The sequence below is a fragment of the Prosopis cineraria genome, unplaced genomic scaffold, assembly GCF_029017545.1.
Source record: "Prosopis cineraria cultivar Desert tree isolate PC_DT_omini unplaced genomic scaffold, ASM2901754v1 PC4, whole genome shotgun sequence".
In the NCBI taxonomy this organism is placed as follows: domain Eukaryota; kingdom Viridiplantae; phylum Streptophyta; class Magnoliopsida; order Fabales; family Fabaceae; genus Prosopis; species Prosopis cineraria.
Window position 1 is genome coordinate 39,062,681 of NW_026555335.1, and position 13,388 is coordinate 39,076,068.

Sequence of the window (13,388 nt, forward strand, 5' to 3'; positions counted from 1 at the left end):
ACAACAAAAAATAGACACTGTTGGAAATTGCAAACTTTGGAGGAGGCCACATCCATTTTGTCGGAAAAAACAATCTTTGCTAGAAAATACAGAAAAATCTGAACAACACAGTTAAACCCAAAAGTTTTCCTATCAATGTTGCTCCATCGAAGCAAATCCAGAAGCTTCCATTTCTTCGATGACAATGACGTTATGTTCTTTGAGAGGATAGAGACAGAGACGGCGGAGAATCGAGAAGCAAGAACACCACGAGAGACGATGGAGACAGACGATTGATAATGCTAAGGAATTGAGTTCTCTAAGAGGGTGGCACAGTCTGAGGTCTGAGGAGAGGGAAATAGATGACTGATGACTAAGGAGTCAACATGGGACGAGTTCGAAGTTGGTAGAGTTAGTGACAGCAGCAAAGGCGAGGTCATGGCAAAAGGATCACTCACAGGCAACATAGTCGACTAAAGAAGAGGGTGGGTGACTGCTTAGCACAGACAAGTGAGGGTTTAGGGTGAAAATGAGGAGAGTAAAGTTGTCAATAAATTAAATTATTATGGGTATAACGGTCCAAAAAAATTCAATTCCATGAAAGTGAACTAGTTCCCAGGGTAGTGTGATGGAACCGAGTTCCACCAGATTTGATGGAACTAGGTTCCTCCAGGAACTAAGATCTTGCATACCAAACATCCTAAAAAATGGATCCCATTTCTATGTCCACTTTCCTACTCCTGGTTCCATGCTACCAAGCAAAGCATAAATAGAGACAGGTGGCTAGAGATAAAACACGTCCCAAAATGAACAATTATTTAGTTCATTCTTCCTCTTCACTTCTTTCTCTCTTCAGTATTGTACATTATAATTTAAACTCTAGTAGTTTATACTGATGTGAGTAATTAGATGGACTCAGGTACGTCCAAATTTGGCAGACTCTCACCTGACTTCTTATTTTGCTATATTATTTATGTTTAATATCCCTTTATATATGTTCATACAAAATAGAATATAATAAGTGTACATCATGTGCGCGCGCACATGGCAGATATATGCAAACACACACAAAATTTTGATAAATAATAGTTGAAGATCATGAAAGTCGACAAATATTATTATTGTTCACGCATCTTTATCAACCTTTGATGCAGGACATTCACAAGATTGCTAGCTAGTTCCTTTAGTTGTTTTATTTTCAATGTATCTCAGAATTATTGTCTTTTCTGTCCTCCTTTTTCTTTGATTTTCGTGGATACTTTAATACTGTAATGTTTGTTTTCCTTTAATAGTAATATTGATCTTTTCATTATGGAAAAAAGAAAGAAAGAAATGAAATGAAATGATGAAATGAACACATGCGATGTTCAAAAGGAATAAATCTACGTGGATGACAAAGCATATATATGGCTTGCCGCCCAAGATTATCATTGTAAAATAAAAGGTGGAGCTAGCTAGGGGCGGACAACTCACGTACGTAACACGCAATTTGGACCACAATCATAACTTAATACGCAGGACTCATCAACTTCTACTTTACACATATAAATATAAATATAATTCTGTTCACACTTACTCTTATCCATTTATCATGTGTTAATCTTCCTCGTTAACAACGACAAGACAGAGTCTGATGATGAACTTATTTTGTAAATTCAATTATTACTACATATATATATCAACTACCATTGCTGTGTGTGTGAAATCAACATGAAAATGACAACCCAAACATGAACATTTTAAGATTAGGGCAGAAAAATCACCAGCCTAGCTATCACACACACACACAAACAAAGATTACGTCCGTGACTTCCAATATTTCTGTGGGTGTGACCTCTTCATGTTGTTCATTTTTCTATATACGAAAGTCTATATATATGTACAGTCATTTTCAAAAGAGTTGGCTTTAATTTCTCCCTGTGATTTAAATGATGGAGATCAAATCAATTCCTTCGATTTCAAGTTTAGAGTTATTCAACGTAACTGATGAGCCCCATTCAAATGGATGAATAATCTTATGTGGTGTTTAATTTGAATTAATAGGGATTTCAATTTTGATTTGCCTTTGACTCAATTCTCTCGCTTAGAAAAATTTATAAATTTTAATTTAATTCAAATCTAAATTCCCTTCTTATTATAATTAATTTATAATTTCAATTTTTCTTTGTATCTTATCCTAATCATTTCATTCTCTTTACCTTTACATTGTTTGATATGTATTTTATTTTGAATCTCACCTGTTCGTCTGTTTTTTTTTTACATTATTTGAATAAAGAATTTTAAATTTAAGATTTCAAATATAAAATCTAACTCTAAATTCATCCATCAAAATGCTACCTTAATTTATTTTTCCAACATCTGCGAATAAATTAACTTTGGTTGATTCTAGTTATTAGATATTGTTTTTATACATGTTATGTGATAGCAGCAAGCTGATTATGATAAATGATCTGGCAATTGGTGTTGTTCTTAGTTAATGTCGGGATATATAAATATATATATATATATATATATATAATCTACTGGGTTATAATATGAATATTTACTATGTCATTGCATATCAAAAAATTAGTACTCATCGTATAATCTTTAGATGACTGCAACAATTTTTGGCCAAAAAATACCACAACGCATTTAAAATAATGACAAAAACGCATAAAATGAAATTGAATTTTAACGACAGAGCAGATTCAACTCTCTGAACTAACCAGTGGCCTAATATTGGCAAACTTTTATATGTATGTGTGTATGATTTTTTAGCAACTTTGTTGGAAAGAACGTATTTTTTTAGTTATTTTGATTAAATTAAGTTTTCAGTAATTTTTTTTAAAAAAAAAACATGAATAGGCAATAGACGATCTTTTTGATGCCAAATCATGAAAACTACAGTATAATTATTAATTTCACCTACCATTTTTTATTACCCATCCTGTGAAATAAAAAAATCTTTAAAAGTAGCTTTCAAAGACTACAGGGATAACAAAACTTTTAATCTCTTAAATTTATTTTAATTATTAATTTAATTTTTCAAGTTTAATTTTAATTGATTTGGTCCTTTACATTTTTTTTTAAATTATTATGTTAGTTCTTTAAGTTTTAAAATACAAACTAATTATTAAATTAATCTAACGTGTAAATTATATTAATGACTTAACATGTGTGTATCCAAATAAGTACAAATTACCTTCAAATTAATTTAATTTTTATCAATCTAATCTCTCATGTGTTGCATTTTGTTCTTTTGTTTTTTTAAAAATTTCTATTCTGTTTTTTCTACTTAAATAATTACACTTTTTTCATTAATCTACATTACCACCATTAATATTTAATTTCCTTATTCATATTAGTAAATTTTAACTATGTTATCTCTTTTTTAAATAATAAAATCAAAATAATAATTGAGACAAACTTAAAGGATGAAATAGATAAAATTAAACTTGAAGGACTGAATTGATAAATAAAGTAAATCTGAGGGATTAAAAGTTTTATTATTTCAATATATATATATATATATATATGTAAGTGCTTATCTGTATAAAATCATTTTTTAACAGGAATAAAATTCACAGCCGAAAGCTAAATTAACAGTTCACATGCATTCCTTAATAACTGTATCTGGACTGACTATGAAAACTATGTTGCACCTCAATTATTTGTCTTGACGCGTTTGTAGTGCCGAAATTTTCATTCACAGCCCCAAAATTCAAAGTCAAATAACCTTATTTTTATCTAATATTCTTTGATTCGGCTCCTTTCTCAGGTTTTTTCTCCCTATATATACTCTAAATTAAATATAATTAAAATGATAAAATAGTCTTCGCTTATCAGCAAATAGGAAACTTGCGGTCTGTCTGCACTTCCAGAAATGTTGAGTTAGTCATATGCGGCAGCAGGATCAATCAGACAGTAAACATGCAAGCTCTCCTTTAATTAATTATTATATATGGTAATTAATTTCCTGCTTCATTCTAACGCTAGCTGTGGTTTTCTCCTTGTCTAAGTAAAACTTAAACATATCTTTCTAATTCCCCAACCTTTAATTTCTTTTTTTCAGTTAAAAGAATCACACATACACACACCAACTTTATTATATTTTCATATTGTTGGTTAATAATTATAAGAAAAAATAAAAGCGTGAACAAATATTGGTCCACAATTGATATAGATTTTACTTATAATTATCAGCAAGATCAAGAGATCAAATCTCACTGTTGGTGTGAAGATCTTATTAATTGGTAATTTATAAATATATTCATAGATGCTTTTTGAACCTAGCTAGAAGTATGTCTTGACTTTGGTAAGTTTCTAGGGTCTAAATCTCCTGAACGTTTTTATTATCAAAAAAGCAAAAAAATGAAAATAAAAAAAAACGTGAAAATCACGGGAGCGTGCAAAACACAGCACTGGTTTTCTACCTAACCATGGTGTGTAGTATTGTGTGTATGTTAAAACCATTGAACTATAATGTTGCTAGTGGGACTGGGAAAAGAGGAAAAGGATTTGTGTTTCACCAACTCCTTGAGATCCTTATCCACACACAAACCCACACTGATGATTTTCATATCCAAATCTGAATCGTATACTAATTAATTAATTTTAGTTAATGCATATATTTAACTTTATTTATGCGGCCATATGTCTCCACTCGATTCACCGAGCTCAGAATAAAATTATCTCCACGTTCTTTATAAGTTTTAGCGTGATCTGCAATAAAACTCCTCCTTCTCTCGCATGTCATAATTATCCAGAACTCAAATTTTCATGATTACAAACTAATAATACACAGTCAAAAAGAAGATAACATGAAAAGTAAGTCTCACGTAAATCTCATCGACCTGCGATCAACTTTGTGTGTGTGTATGTGTGTGTGTGTGTGTGTTTTTTTTTTTTAAATATTTTCTTTCAAATCAGCTAGCTTGTGTTTTTGTCCATTACCGTTCAACTTGCACGATGCGTAGGAATACGAGAAAGTAAGATAGATATAAAGAGATATTTTGCACACTTGTTTAATTTGTTCAATCAAATCTCTCGCGTTTTACCAAATACCAAACTTTCCTTGTTATATAAAAACCTTAATCTACATGAACCTATTTGCATGTGTTGTGCCGTGAAAGTAAGATCAATTATATTTTCCCCAACCAGCTCCCACTGGTTTTAATTTCTTCGTTGTGGGGTTGGTTTTCGTCAAGATATAGCCACCCAAACAATTTATATACATGTGTGAGAGAGAGAGAGAGAGAGAGAGAGAGAGAGATTATTATAATTAACATATTTGATTAATTAAAACAAAATCTAACTTCGGCTATAGACTGTCAATTAATTAACTTAAAAAGATATGCCGGCCACTTCAATAATCCATCTAATTAAAGTCTAAAGGGTCGTTTCGATGCATGCTTCTGTTTCTATAATTGACAAAAATTATTAAATGCATGTATGTACTGATGCAACCGAACTTGATAAGTAACCGGCAAATTATTATTAATTAAATGAGGAAACTATGGGTGGTTAATAATTAGGAAACAGATTAATTAAAAAAGTTCTTGGATTGCATGAAAGATATGGACCAGCTTGTTTGCGAGTTGGAGTGAAAAATATGATAACTCACGAATTGACCAGGCTTTTAAATAACTTGTGTCTGTTGTGCGCAGCCAATACAGAAAGTCAATTATGACAATTTGGATTGTATTGATTACTCAAAGCAACCAAAGATATAGAATTGAGAATCTGTTAGTTAAAAGGTCGATAACATTTGCTCTTAGCGAGATGTTCGATATTGATGGATTATTGAGCATTGTCGTAATTAAACTCTCTCTGTGTCAATGGATAATGGAATAAAAATAAATATGGAATTTTTATATCAAGATTTGTAATATTTCTGTTTGCGCACAGAATGTTTTTCTATTGTAAGAAATGACATTAAACTTAAAAAGATCAATGTTAAACATGCATTTGTTAAATGTAATTTATGGGATATTTTCATCTACACTTATCATTTACAATAGTGAAATTATTGTTCTTGTCATTGTTTTTTTGTGAAACGTAGTTTTTTCATTTGAAATTGATATTTTAAATTGGGAAAACCTATATTAGGGGCAATCCTATTCAAATCGGACACTAAATGTGATGGGACACTAAATGTGAACACCAATCTCAACAGAGATTCAAACCTTGGCTTGCTATATTGCGACAAACTTGCTCATTTCGCTTAACTCAACCCTTGTCGGTAACTTAAATACTTAATATATATACTTTAGGTGCTAGTTTTTAATTAAATCAACACATTTGTATATTTTATATATTATTTATTCTATAACAAATTCTTGATGTTAATATCTATTAACACATTAAAATACATAATTGATTTGAAAAAAGCTTATAACTAAGTACCTAGAAAAGCACTTTAGAAAGAATTGAAAAAAAAAAGAGTTTAGGTTACTTGTATTAAAGTTATACAAGATATACATAAGAGGGCAACAATATAATTAGCATAAAAATGCCTGGCAATAAAACAAAGGACTTTTCTATGAGAATTAAATTATATCAGGGATCATCTTTGAATCTTTATTTACTTGACCTGATTCTAGATGTTCTAACTAAGTAAATTCAAGAGAAAATCTCTAAATGTATATTTTTTGCATATGATATAGTTCTTATTGTGGAGATGAGAGAAAGGATTAATTGCAAGCTTAAATTATAGAGGAGGACATTAGAGTCAAAAGGTTTCTGCTTTAATAGAAATAAGACAGAACATTTGTATTGTGATTTTGATAAGATGTCAGTAAATAGTAATTTAAAAGTGAGTTCGAAAAATTAGATTATACCTCAAGTAAAAAAAGTTTAAATATTTAAAAGTTATTATTCAACATAATAGAAAGATTGATGAGAGTGTTTGCACGTAAGAATTAAGATACAAGTTAAGTGGTTTAAATAGAAAAAGGTTAAAGGAGTTATTTATGATCAAAAGATACCAAATAAACTTAAAAAGAAGTTTTATGAAATTGTTATAAGACCATTTATATTATATAATAGTATGTTGGGCTTTAAAGGAATAGCAGGAGCATAAAGTTGGAGTAGTAAAAATGAGAATGTTAAGATAAATGTATATATATACATGAAAAGATAAAATAAAAAATGAGCATGTACAAGAAAAAGTAAGGCGTGGCATCCATTCAAAAAAAATGGTAAAAGATCATTTGAGATGACTTGGACATATGCAAAGAAGGTTATGGGAGGCATTAATGAAGAGAGCAGAACAAATAATCTTGACCTCTGTAAAGAAGGGTAGAGAGAGATCAAAGAAAACACTCATATAAGTTGTTGAACATAATTTCTCAGCTAATAATATTTCTAAAAACTTAATTGATGGTAGAGTGCGATGGCATTATGCAATCTGTGTAGATAACTCTATCTAGTTGGATGAGACTTATTTTTATTGTGGATTGTATAAAAGTACATTAAATATTAAATATATAATACTGTTGAGAATAGTTAGTTTGTTAACATTTTTGTTGTAAAATGTATGTGTTACATTTTATATTGTATTTCTTTATATTGTATTTTGTTCCTATACATTGCCTATATATATTGGGCTAGATAGATTGTATTATTTACTCAATAATATTGTACATTTTAGTTTTACATTGGGCTGTCCATTTAACAAATATCGAATTCTTGCCTTTTAAATTTTCACCAAACAATTGATTATCTCTATAATAGTGACAAACCATTATGAGATAGTTATAAAATTTTATTTCTTTACTTATCCATATATTAAAAAATACTTTTAAATGAAGGTTCTAGTCTTATCTTCCGCGGCCATATTTGTACATGCAAGATTGAATATCAAAGTTTATGAAATTAACTAATAATTGAATTAATGATTTCATTTATTAGTTAGTTTTAAATTCCTTGGGTCATGGTAAAATTCAAAACTCGGAAAACATCTTTATAAACTACAAGTCACGTCCATAATAATTGAACTAACGTTTGCTGGTTATTTTGTAGACTCTACAGTATACTATAAAACATATCTAGCTAGTTTTTTTTTTTAAGTGTCATATGGAGTTTGAAAAATAAATTATATTGAATAAAATTTATAAATTATACAATTTGATGTAAATTTTATAATTTCTTATTGACCTTTTTTGGGCAAATTATATTGACAAGGAAGATCTGTATTTTATAAGCATCTACGATCTAGTATATTTTTTGAGAACATGACAACAAAATTATATTGAAATACATAAATGACAATCAAATCCTTTAAAATGTTATAATTCTTTTGAAATCTTTGGGTCTAGTTCCATTTTCTCAGTCAAAATTTTTGTTTTAAGCAATCACAACTTTAGTCATGTGAATCACAAAAAATGAACAATAAATCACACTTTTCACATGAAATTTCTTTTATAATTGATAAATAAGTTTTAAAAATAATCAGTTCTGATCATGAAAACAATCACAACTTTGATTTTATGAATCATAAAAATTGAATAAGAAATCACAACTTCTCACATAAAATTTTCTTTATTATTGAAATCCAAATTTTAAAAATAATCAATCATAACTTTTGTTTAAACAATCATAAAAAATTAAAGGAAAAATCATAACTTTTCATGTGAGATTTCTTTAATTTTATCATTAAAGTTCAAATTATGAAAATAACTAATTATAACTTTCATTTAAGCAATCATAACTTTTATTCTATGAATAACAAGAATTGAATAAAAAATCATAACTCCTTATGTGAATTCATTTTTTTATAAACAAGGAAAAATTTAGTTATTTAACTTAAAATTATTAATGTCAAAAAAAAATACCTAAAAAATTAAGAGAAATTATGACATTTCATGAGACTTGGTTGTCATTTACATATTTTGGTGAGATTTTATTATCATTTTTCTTAAATTATAGTTACTTGAATAAATAATTTAGTCATTGCCATTTTCAAGAGTACAGAGCCTAAAAAGAGCATAAGTCCGTTTTTACACATAAAAGATTAGATATGACAAATTTAAACTAATTATTTGTAGCCAAAATATGTGAATTTTGTGGCTCCGAACCAGAAGAAAAAATATACACATACTGACACACAGACACATATACATGAATATGTTGGATGTGTGAATTCTGCCCTTGAGTGAAGAATACATGGCTACAAAAAAAAAAAAAAGATGGAGAGAAATTTATCTTTTAACATAAAGCCTTGAATTTAAGCTTTCTATGTGAAGAAAACTACCAACAAATCAAAATAGCCAATAAAACATGGGGTGTATAACATCATAACAACAACAATAATTTAAGTTGAATATAATAATGAATGCTAAGATATATTTAAGGGTTAAAGGATTAAAAAAAAACACATTATCCTTTTCTCTAAGAGCATCAAACATATGTATTTAAATGAAGGACAATATGAATGCCTATAGCATTAATGAAATAGGTGTAAAAGTGTCAAAACCGTTAATTTCGACAAATATCCATTAACATTGATTATTAAAAAGAAAAAAGAAAACAAACACAAAGTACAAAAATACCCATAAATTTTTTATTTATGAGCTTTTGGTATCATAAAATCAACAATAGTGCATGAGCACTCATTACTTTTATAAAATAGAACAATCTTTTTCAATCCATTAAGTTATATTCTTATACTTCATAGTAACTATCAAATTATTTTAATAGATTGAAAATAGTTAAATCCAGTAATTAGGATCAAGCTTGACGTAAATTTTGAAAAATCTTAGTATTGAGGTTGAGAGTTTAGAAAATTTTTTTTACTTCGAGCTTATTTAATCTGTCTAAATAAACCTAAAGAAATTTAGGCTAAGTCTAAACCTGAATGAGCTTAACGCAAATACCAAAATTATTATTTTTTAAGACATAAATTAAAATTCACTAAAAAAGAAAACATAAAATAATATTTTACAATTCGAGTATTCAGGCCAACTCAAATAAACCCAAAAGCCCAAATATTATGATCGCGTTTGGCTATATAATCTTTTTTATGAAGTTAATAGTTACTAGGGACAAATCTCGAAATGAATACATGGGAGAAAAATGAAAATTGCTCAAAATATGGAGGCTGACAATAATTTTACATTTTTTATAAGCAAAATAAAAAATTTCCAAAATTTTTCAAACAACAAACCAAATTTGGTGGGCGTGGAGCACCCCTCCCTCCACATATGTCCTAAGGTATTCATATATTATTGTTAATTTAAAAATATTATAAGCTCCTAAATAAAATATTTGTGGGTATTTTTGTATATTATATTTGCTTTTTTTTTTTAGCAGTCAACATTAACAAATATTAGTTAAATTTAATGATTTGAGCCCTCTTTGCACCCATTTCATCACTATTGTGGGTATTCTTGCACCGTTTCCATTTAAAAACACTATGTGCTTTTAGAGAAAAAGTTTATGGATATTTTTTTCCATTAATCATATATTTAATCCACTTTGAGGATGAAGTGGGTAAGATATGGCTAGGTGTTAAGAGTGAATTAGGTGTTTTAACCATCACAAAATTTCATTTTTACACGGAATAAAATTAATAAATTATTAGATGCTTTGAAAGCTTTCAAGGAAGATGAAAATTTGAAAGTTCCAAAGGATAATAATGCAACCAAAACATTGTTAAATCATAACGCACAAAAGAATATTATTATAATATGGTGCAGGTAATTAATCATAACGTATGCACTGCTGTAATCAAAATACTTATAATCCCTTTACATGTATTTTATGTCAAGGTATTTTATGCATTTGATCTTCATAATTTTGGTGAGTTCATGAAGTTAAAATAATTTTCAAATGTTATTTAAATTATTGACTAAAGTGTTTTTTAGTCCTTTTAACTTTATACACATTTTCAGCTTGGTTACTTAATTTTATAAAGTATATTTTTAACTCTTTAATCATAATATAATTAGTTTCAACTAATTACTTTTTGTGTCAATTATTATTACTTTTTAAAAAATTAAATTTAATATATTAATATTTGAGAATATTTTTGTAAATATTTAAAAATTCAATGCAGGGTGTTTTTTGATGATGAAACTACATGATGTTAGGGTTAAAAAGTTAAAAAAAATACTTTATAAAATTTAAAAATTAAAACAAAGTCTTATGTAAAGTTAAAGAATTAAAAGTGAAATTTATCCTAAATTATTTGAGATGCCACAATCAATATCTTTGTACATAGGCAAAAATATTTCTTTAGCCCTTTATAAACTGTCTTCTCAATAATTTAATCTTAACGTTATTTGTTTTATTAAGAAAAAGATGTTTGACATTAAAATTTTAAATATTAACAAAATATCATCAAATATTAACATATTAAATTTATTCTTTAAAAATAATAATAATGGACACAGAACTTATTATTTAAAACTAATAGTATTAGGATTAAGAGACTAAACTAAATACTTACAAAAAATTAGAAGATCAAATCCACGTTTTTGCATTTGCAGTTCAATATAATAACATTGATGATACAAATATGATAAAAAACAATTAAGGAAAAATATCAATTAAAGATTGCTGAAAAAAATTGATATCAGTCAATGATCATTTACTATTAAAATTCAAATAAATATTTATTAATTTAAATTAATTTTTTATCAACAAATATCCATTTAAGTTTTAATAATAATTTATTTTAAATTAATAATAGATCATTCGAGTTTATTTTTCATTCAAATTTTAACAACAATGAGTCCTTAATTAATATAAATTTCTTTCAATTATTTTTTATTGCTATTTTCTCAATATTTAATGATAGGATAATATATATATATATAGATATTCTTTTTTTGATTAATTTTTTTAATTAGTTATAATGTTAATGTTAATAAAATAACATTTTAGTTTCAAATGCTAGAATATTCTCGAATACATACATTGTGTCTGTCCTATATACAAAATTCGAAGAGTCATGCATTAAACACAACTGAATTATAAGTGATGTTTATCTGTCCTCGGACGAACTGTATAAGTTGAATTTTGCCACGAGTTTGAGGATTTCAATAATGTGATTTGCTGTCAATAATAATGACGACGACGACGATCATGATAATAATAGTGATAATAATATCCCTCATATAAATTATATTCAACTTTAATTTATGTTGCTAATGTCCCGTTTGCTGGGTTGAGTTGATGGAACCAGATAGTTTGATTTTATTTATTTTTTAAATAAAATTTTTGAGTTTAAATAACATTTCTGTGCCTGCAATAAAAAATCCTCGTGTATATATAGTTAAAATAAATGTTGATAAAGCTTTGCACTCACGTAATTAGATCTAATTCGATTTGTATTAGTTAAGACCCTATGTAACTTTTTGAGAAGCAGTTTCTAATCTCTATAATATCATATAGTTGAATTTTAATATAGTAATTATAAAATATTATTCTTTGCAATATATCATTAATATCATCAATTTAATTTGTATATTAATAATTCTTTCATCCATAATTGAGTTTTCTGTGCTCTTCAATTCTTAAATTAAAGACTGAATAAAAAATTTTCATTACTATAAATAAATGTAATGTTCTTGCCAGAAAAATGAGCATAGAACTTAATTCGCCTTTAATATAAAAATTTTCCTGAGAAATTCCTTTTGTTTCGTGGAATCCTAGATATTTTCCTGATATTGATATTGATTATAAAGAAAATTCAACATAATCAAATTAGGGGGGAAAAACTATGTCAAAAAGCCCGTCTAGGGGGGAAAAACTATGTCAAAAAGCCCGCCTATTTAGGTTTATAATACTCTAATTTAGATTTTAATCAATAATAACACGAGCTATTAGATAGAACAGGTCATTAGGTCATATAAAAAAATCTGGAAAAATCATAAAAAAAGTCTTGAGAACATTTTTTGTTAATTTTTTATTTATAATAAACTTAAAAATATAGGATTGCATTTTTTTATATGGGAATCTGGCAATTATGAAGAGAAATCATTATAATTTTAATATAAAAAATAATCATTTAATCACTGTATTTTAACTTAATCTCATAAAAAATCAAAATTCAAATTTCGTTAGTAAGAGGGTTCATAAGTTTGGTTTAGTTTAAAAAAAATAAAACAGAATTAAACTAGTTGACTAAAACTTGGGATGTATTTGATTTTTTTCTCTGATCGATTTGGTTAGTTTAATTTAGGTTTGGTTTAAGTTTGAATTTTTTTAAAGATATTTTATATAGTCAATATATGTACATATTCATTACTAATTTTTAACCGTTATTAATTACTATTCAAAAAGAAATTCTTGGGGACAAAAAAATAGTTTTTGACAATTGATTAGAACATTTAACTATTAAAATTAATAGTTTTTGTTTGTTTTTGTTTGTTTCCTTTACATAAAAACTATTAAAATTAATATATTATCTTCAAAATATTTGA